The following is a 6,804-nucleotide window of genomic DNA, read 5'->3' as shown; positions in this document are numbered from 1 at the left end:
TAAAGATACACCTTCACTCAAAAAAAATTATAGACACATTTTGTTTTTCTTTCTAGAACTTCCAAATTTTCCTCCCAACCATGCCTCCTGGGAACACAGTCCCCTAAGGCCCTATTTCTTTTGTAGAGATGTTTGCCATTTTTTGCACAAAATTTTAAAATATTTCTAAAAAAAGTTTACCAAAGTTTTTTTTGAAAAAGATAATGTATCTTTATAGTAACAAAAGTTGGAATTTTTTTGGAGAAACAAAAAAAATGGAGTAAAGAAAGAAAGGATTGAAGGAGGAGGTGATGCCCTTACGCCTACTGCTATCACCTCCAAGCGTGCTCCTTTGCCTTTGTTCGTAAGTCCCCACTTCATCCTATCGCTCCCCCCAACCCCCCCCCCCCCCCCCACCCCACACACAAACAACCCATGGATAAGGACTCACGCGTCAAGATGAGGGGGAAAGGGGATTGAGAGAAAAAAAGATGGCAGATCCTCTAGGGGAGTTTTTGCGGGATTGAGAAAAATGTAGTGAAAATGGATCGAGAAAGGATCTGGTGGAGCTGATTTTTTTTCAACTCATTTCTATATACGGTAGTTTTTGAAGAAAGGGGATTGCTTTTTCTCAATCTGATGGAGATACTCTAAGTTAGCTAGCAGAAAAGATATCAGAAATGCTTTGTTCCGAGCGTCCGAAGTTTTTCCAGAGTATCGGATAGACACACGGACCTTAATTCTCGTGTATTCCCATCCAACTCACACCACCTTGTCCATTCTTATCCACTCAATTCATCACCCTGTGCGGGACCCATATATCATCATCTCAACTCTCCTTTTCCCTTCATCTTCCAAAGCACGAATGCAAGAGCTTTCTCCTCCATCTTCCAGAGCACGAACGCAAATTCTTGGCTACTGCCCATGTCTGTCGCCGCTGCACGACTTCTCCAAACTTGTCCATCGCAGGGGCCGAACGTCATGGCCTTTTCCACTTCGGCGGCGCCGCACCCACTCTGCTTCGCGCGCCCGCGCCGCACCACCATCTAGCGACGTGCCCCCATCCACCTCGCCCATTGCGGATGGGGAGGTAGGGGAGGCCTGCGCCCCCATCCATCTTGAGTCGTCGGCAGGAAGGGAAGGCATGCGCTACCGCAGTTCCCCACACAGGTAGGCCGTGGCCGTCGGCGACACTGTGTTTCAAGTGTTTTAGGTGTTTTCAGACATGTTGCAAGCCTATGTTTCAAGTGTTTCAGTTATTTTAGATGTATGTTTCAAGTGTTTCATATGGATGTTGCAAAAGTAGATCGGGATGTTGCATATGTTGCAATGGTTGTACACGTACGTTGCAAGCTTATATTTCCAATGTTTCATCTATTTTTCAGACATATGTTACAAGTGTGTTTATCTGGATGTTGCATATATTTCACACATATGTTGCAAGTGTTTTATCTAGATGTTGCATATGTTTGCAATAGTTTTCAAGTGTTTTTCAGGTGTTTTTGCAAGTATTTCAAACACATATTTCAAGTGTTTCATCTGTCTTTTCTTGTATGTTGTAATTCATTGTTCTGATGAAGAGGTAGCGCTTACGACTGCTATCCTCTCTTGCTCTATCAAGGAGTTCCCTTGTACTTACCTCGGGCTCCCACTCTTAGTTGGCAAACCAACCAAGGAGATGTTGCTACCTATAATTGATAAGATAGCCGATTACCTTCTAGGTTGGAAAGCCTCCCTCATGAACAGAGCTGGGAGGTTGGTATTGGTGAGAGCGGTTCTAACTGTTGCTCCCATTTACCTACCGATCGCCATGGATCTTCTAAAATGGTGTCTTAAAGCAATTGACAAAAAGGCGGGGTTTTCTTTGGAAGGGGTAGGAACAAGTAAATGGTGGCAACTGCTTGGTCGCTTGGGAAAGGGTGCAGTGGCCCCTTGAATTCAGAGGACTTTGAATTCATAATCTGGAGCTTCTAGGCTGGGCACTTAGAATCTATTAGTTGTGGTCCCAAAAGATATACCATTCAAGGCCATGGGCTGGCCTCCCAATCCAAGCCCCACGAAATGCCCAGGCTCTTTTTAATGTTGCTGTGGATGCCATAGTTGGCAATGTGAATAAAATTATGTTTTGGACTTGTCGGGGTCATAATCCCAGGGTGTCTCAAGGTACCAATTAGTTAGCAGGTCATGTGGCCTACAACGCAATAGTCAGCAAGGGCCCAAATGACCGAGGCCTCGTGAAAGCCGAGCGGAGCGGGCTAGCCGCCAAGGCCAGGGTCATCCCCGACCTCCTCCACCCGCCTTAGCACACAGCGCTCATAAGACGCATGACCTCTCCCTGTCATGACCCCTGAGAGGGACAGGGGAGGTTGAGCGCAGCTAGGCACGCCTGCTCTGACAAGAGCGAGCATGCCGCACTGACCCCGCGAGGACCAAGGGGACAATAGTCACCTCGGCCCGGTCATACACCATCCCTGCGCCACGCTGCGTCGATGAGACAATACCGCATAGCAAAGGCAACTGGTACAAAACCCACCGTCTAGATATGGATCGACAAGACATATGTATGATCCCACCCACTATAGGATGGGATCCACGACAAAGGTCTCAACACAGAGGCCATCTAGATCGGCTGAAAGCCCTGACCCCGACGAATGGGGTCAAGGCCCTCAGCGCCACGAAGCGAACAGGCGATTGACGACCCAGGGCGGCTACCAACTCCTGTACAACACCCTGGGAAACTAGGAGATGGCAGCAAAGGCCATGACGGATACTACGTCGCACCAAACAGCTGACAAACTACCACCATGCCTACAGTGCCGCCATGGCCAGCTCAGTAGCACCACGTCACACCCTACTACGATGCTGCCTCAAGACCATGATGATAGCCACGCCCAGACAAGCACCAGAAGATGGCGTAGCTTGCAAGCCAAGTTATCTAGGACCTCCCTTAGGCTCTCGACCCCTCGGTCGGGAGAACCTCCTGCTTTGTATGCGCCCTGGCCCTAAACTCTATATAAGGGCAGCCAGGGCACCCTCTCCATTCATTCTAAATCCTCTACCATTCCATTCATTCACCATTGTAGTAGGGCTCCTGGAGCTTCTCTTTGGGCAGCCCTTCGCCTGGCATAGGATCTTCCACCTTTCTTGTAGCCCCACTGTAAGAACTTTAGAGCACTCAAGCGAGGAACACGTACTCGATCATCTCTAAGACTAGACGTAGGGCTTCGGTCTGAACCAGTATAAATCCTCATGTCTATTGGATGCTACCATCGTCTTACTAGAGCAGCACAATCGTATAAGTTTACTAGTCTAATTTACAAAACACTGATAGTTGGCGCGCCAGGTAGGGGACAGTCGCGCACTCTCGTTTGTTGAGAAGGAAGCGATGGCTCCTCGCACTGCTGGTGAACTCGCTAGCGGAATGGCCCACGGTGGCCACATCCGCCACAAAAACTACGAGTTCATCAACGTCAAAGGGCCAGTGCCCATGTCCGCCTACAGCCGTGGCTCAGACCTCCACCCTAGAAATCTGGATCCCGCGGCCCACGACAGGCACACTGTTGGAACTTCGCTCGGGGGCTGCATCCTAGAGTTCACCTATCCAGAGGGGCCAGTACCCTCACTCATCGCCAGCCATGGCTAGGCCTCCCATCTAGGAAACCAAAGGTCCACGGATCGCAACAAGCTCACCTGGGGAATGGCCTCGTCTGGTCACATCCCTTTGGGGAACCATGCAGTTGACCACCTTCGAGGGCTAGTGCCCACTTCCGCCTTCAGTTGTAGCTTGGACCTCTGCCCTGGAGGTCTAGGTCTCGTGACCCATGGCGGACATACTCTCAGAACTCCCCATAGGGGCTGCATTCTAGAGTTCACCTACGTAGGGGGACTAGCGCCATCTCTCATCATTGGTCACGACCAAGACTTTCACCCAGGAAGCCTGAGGCCCATGGCTCATGGAGAGCTCACTCGAGGAATGGCCCATGGTGGCCGCATCCATCTAGGGAATCACAAGATCGCTCGAACCAACGGATCAAAGCCTATCATCGGCTTCTATCCAGTCTAAATTCATCGCATGGAAAAGCTAGACCCTTTGGTAGAATCACACCCCGGACAATGTCTCCACCGCTAGCAGAACACAACGAGACAGGGCACACACCAGCGACGTAGCTACCCACCGCCGTGCGGCATCATCACTAGTGATCGGATGGCCCCCCGACACCATGCCATGCAGACCAAGCCCAGAACCAGGACCCAACCCTGCATGATGAACAGGACACATGAGCATCTAAGGAAGTAGGCTTCCTGAGCGCACCACGTGCCACGATGAGTGGATCAAACCGCGTTGCACTTGGAATAAGCTTCCACAGCGACAAGCCACGCCAGCGCTCAGTCGAGAGCAGTGACCACAACCGGAGGCGGGGACAAGACGACCGCGGCGTTGTCGCACTAGGGGGACTCAAGCACCAGAACACACAAGTCCTCTCAGCTAAAGACTACAACAGGCCAGACATGAAGAGGCCATCCTCGGGGGCTTGCAGGCCCATCGAGGATATCGAGTCAGCAAGGAATGGCCCAAGGCTACCTAAGGGGTCGATCCTCGCTAGTTATGACCGCTCAAAGCGGTGGAGAAGCGACCTCATCGGTTTGTGGCCTAGGGACCATGATGGCTCCAGTGCAAGCAAGAGCTCGAGGGCTCACAACGTCTCGAGTAGAAACTCCGTCATGAATAGATGCGCGGGGGCTCAACACGCGTTGAGTTACGACTACCAGATCTGTAATGGCTTTCGACACATCGGCCAGTAACGTTATCTCTGGCTCTAGCCGCTCTACCCAAACACATCCACTTACACATATAAGCGCACTTTTAGCTCCACAACACCGCGACCAATCCGTGGAGTGAGCCACGGAAGGGTGTGCCCACACACCTCGCCTTGAAACCGCTTAGGTTCCCGAGCAACCCGATCTGACTCGTGCTAGCAGCCGGACACAACCCGCTCATGGAGTCCACGCACGAGAATGCGTATGCATGCTCCATGATGTAGCACTGCTTGTCGCCGCTCCTAGCGCCACAACGAGCCGGTGACCCACGTTTCGACCTCTCGTTTAGGCTACCCTAGCTAACCCAATGGACCAGCTCCTAGGTGAGGCCAGGCACCTGCGCGCGAGCCTGAGAGGACGGGAAACCTATTCGATCAGGTCTAGAGGAGCGTAGGGAAAGAGAACTAACATTGACCTCTCGCTTTCTTCTCGCATTGTGCCGGATCTGCTATAACCCATTGCCACTCTGCCGCTTCAATGGACCATACATGTTTTTAGCCCCATGGGCCAGCCCCCAGGTTGAAAAATGTGTCCACAAGCGCAGGACCACAGGGGGAAAACACATTCCACCTCGAACAAAAAGTGAACGAAAGAACGACAACGTGACAAGCGAATACGCCAGTCACGCATTATGCGCAAGGAGCCCAAACATTATCTATCGCCAAATGAGAGGCCTATTTTGAGCCCCTCCGTGCACACCCGTGATGGGACAAGACGACAAGCTGTTCCTCGATGCCTTGACCGCGGCGTTGGGCCACACAACGTTTAGCCCTACGAACCAAACCACGAGCAAGAACTCACACCAAAAGAACACAAGGCTGAGGGAGAAGATCCCGAGCGATGAGCGACGAGCTCAATGAGGGCCGAACTAGCAAGGACAACTGACCTACGGAGCACTCATGCTTGCCCGAACGACCTTGGCAGAGGCATCATCTGGTAGAATGAAACCGTCGGAAACTCCCCGAGGCCCCGAGAAGCACGACTCGCTCGAGAATGCCGGGCGCCTCGATGCACACTCAAACGGTGTATCAGGACCACTCCACCCAGGTCCACGGCAACTGCTCCCCCGTAGGAAGGCCCAGTGGGGAACGACAAACACCGCCCCTCTCAATTGTGGCGGAGCATGCCGCGGCGTGTGGGCATGAACCCCATAGCCTGATAATGGCTCAACGATGAGCCTAGCCAGACAAAACGATCCACGAAGGTCGACAACACAAAGATTGAACAGCTTGGGCAAAAACCCTTCATGCCAAGGATCATCGAGACAAGTCATTCAAACAACTGACATTGGCAATGACAAAAGGGAAATAAAAAAGGGCAACGCAAACATCACAGCCTCGGGGGCTTACACGTTTGCTAATTACAACATTGTCCTAAACATTAGGATCATCGGCTTCTAAAGCCATGAACAACATCTAGCCTAAAACATTATAGGGCTAGATGGACCCGAGGTTACGATAATCGTCGGATCCCCTCCCGCTCGTGATGGACATCTCATGAAGAGGAGAACTCGGTACATGGTGTCTCCAACCTTTAGAGCTACACCATGAGCAGGAGAGGACCATTGAAAGAAGCCTTGGGGACGACTGCCTCATGGAGCTTCCTCTAACATCTGAGGAAGAGGAGCCCACCAGAAACCGCCCCGACGTCGCTTTTGGTAGTGCCGGGGAGGAGCGCCTAGCGATGAACCAGTGAGCAGGCCACCGAGTCAATGCTCAAATGCTCCTAGACCCAAAGCTAGGAGCCGCGTGCCCACCAACCATGTGGAAGCCCAATGGTCTAAGCCTCCCATGGCATCATTCCTCCCCATCTTTGTGGAACTTCCTCTAACACCCATGGAGGACAAATGCCGGCAAGGTGCGATGGAGCCTGATATCCAAAGGTCCCTCCCAGCGGCGACGAAGCCATCGGAACGGACTGCGAACCATAACGCCCGATGGAGACAGCCATTCTCTCACTTAGATTGTACATCAGGGAAAACTCAGAAGACAGGGCAAAAGTGAGGAC

The sequence above is a fragment of the Miscanthus floridulus genome, chromosome 8 (genome assembly GCF_019320115.1).
Source record: "Miscanthus floridulus cultivar M001 chromosome 8, ASM1932011v1, whole genome shotgun sequence".
In the NCBI taxonomy this organism is placed as follows: Eukaryota; Viridiplantae; Streptophyta; class Magnoliopsida; order Poales; family Poaceae; genus Miscanthus; species Miscanthus floridulus.
The sequence above is the reverse complement of the archived record's forward strand: the minus strand, read 5'-3'. Positions refer to the sequence as shown.